The sequence below is a fragment of the Elephantulus edwardii genome, unplaced genomic scaffold (assembly GCF_000299155.1).
Source record: "Elephantulus edwardii isolate Elephantulus edwardi_28Jun2011 unplaced genomic scaffold, EleEdw1.0 scaffold00086, whole genome shotgun sequence".
In the NCBI taxonomy this organism is placed as follows: domain Eukaryota; kingdom Metazoa; phylum Chordata; class Mammalia; order Macroscelidea; family Macroscelididae; genus Elephantulus; species Elephantulus edwardii.
In genome coordinates, this window is record NW_006399836.1 from 838,561 (window position 1) to 840,373 (window position 1,813).

The following is a 1,813-nucleotide window of genomic DNA, read 5'->3' on the forward strand; positions in this document are numbered from 1 at the left end:
TCGCAGGCTGGTACAAAGTAAGCACGTGCGTTTTCAGACGACCATGCAGTGTCCAGTGTCCACGGCCTCAGGTCCCTCCTGGCTGCCCGCCCTTTGCACACAGGCGTGCTGGATGAGCGCTCACCATGGACGATGCCCGCGTCCGCTCCGTGCGTTTGGATTGTTACCGGACGACTGGAGGCCAGCGGGGAGCAGTGTGCAGCCCCCCTTATGTATGCTGGGAGTCACCCCCCCGAGAGTGCCCACCATCGACGACAGGGTGATGAGGGGTGGGCTGGGGACAGCGAGTCCCTCCCGCGCCCCCACCCCCCACCTGCCGCCGCCCCAGAGGAGGGGGCGCCTCCGCCCCGCCTCCCACCCTGAGGGCTGGCCGTCTGCATCCATTGGCCGACTGCGCGCCAGCTCCACCCCCCCGGGTCCTCGGGCCAATAAGCGCGCGCTGTCACCTCGTCAGCCCCAGGACCAGGACTCGGAGCCCAGCGCCCGCTGAGCCGCAGGCGGAGAGGAGCGCTCGGAGCGGCCGGGTCTCCACGCGCACGCCCGGCCGCGCCCGCACCATGGGCGCCCGCCAGAGGCGCACGGCGGCTGTGCCCTGGCACTTGTGCGTGCTGCTGGCGCTCGGCGCGCCGGGGCTGGCGGCAGGCAGCGGGCTCCCAGGTAAGCGCCCAGACCCGCAGGCATGGGGCGCGCGGGGCGGCGAGACTGCACGGAACCCTGGATGGACATCCACCCCAAGACCCCGAGCCCCTGCCACAGTCCCGAGTCCCGGGGGCCCCATCCCGGCCGCCGAGAGGAAGCCTCGCACCCTGCTCCGCGCCCCCCGTCCCTCTTTGCAAAGTAACTTCTGGGACATCCCGCGCCCCTCCCTGCATCCCTGCGGTCCCGGGCTCCCGGTGCCCAGTGCCTGGGGCTCGAGGCGAGGGCTCGACCGGCCCTTGAGGAGGACGAGAGCGCAGCGGGAGGGATAAAGAAAGCCAGCGCCACGGCCGCCGCGAGTCCGGGCGTGGGGACCCAGGGCGGGGGGCCCCGGAGCAAAGCGCGCGCCCCCATCAGGGATGGGTTCAGGAGGAGAGGAGTGAGGGCGAAAGAGCCCACCTGGAAGAAGGAGGGGAAGTGGCCAGAGAGAGGGATGGACAGACAGCGAGGAGGGAACAGACAAAAGGACACGGGAAGAAACCCAGCGAAGGATCCACAGGACAGGGAGAGCAGAAAGGCCGGAGCTGGGCGGAGGGAACGCTGCGAGGAGAGCAGAAGGGTGGAGGAAGCCAGCGAGGGGACCCTAACCCGGGGACCCACAGTCCAAGGGGGAACCCGGGGAAGGTGGAGAGGGCAGCGGGACCCCGATGCACAGAAGGATGCTGACAGCGGAGAAGAGGACAGAGGGGCGGCAGGGACTCTGAGAGCAGCTGGATGGGAACCCCGAGACACCCAACTCCGGAGAGGGGTCCCCCGAGGGCGGAGGGCGGCTGCCGCACAGGGGGAGGGGCAGGCGCGCTCCTGGAGGTTCCCTGACACCGCTGCCCTCCCGCCCCGTCCCCTTCTGTTCTCTGGTGGTCTACATGGGGCTCTGGACAAAGCTGATGTCTCCTTCTCTCCTCCCACATCTGTGAAGGACGGAGTTTCCTCTCTCTCAGATCTCTCTCTCTCGCTCGCTCGCTCGCTCTCGCTCTCGCTCTCTCGCTCTCCCCTTTCTCTCTCTCTGTCTCTGTCTCTCCTTTCTCTGTCTCTGTCTCCCTCCCCCTTCTCTCTCTCCCTCTCTCCTTTCTCTCTCTCTGTCTCTCTCCCCCCTCTGTCTCGCTCTCCTTTCTCTCTC

General features: G+C 68.4%; 1 protein-coding gene across 1 annotated transcript in view; it reads left to right on the forward strand.

Annotated features, from left to right (window-relative positions):
• The first annotated feature begins 585 nt into the window (after window positions 1-585).
• The window catches only part of SCUBE1 (signal peptide, CUB domain, EGF-like 1), a 145,616-nt gene continuing 144,388 nt past the window's right edge, over window positions 586-1,813 (forward strand). Inside the window, exon 1 of the mRNA XM_006890045.1 lies at window positions 586-657. The gene's annotated coding sequence lies outside the window, so the exon portion shown is untranslated. The remainder of the gene's footprint in view (window positions 658-1,813) is intronic.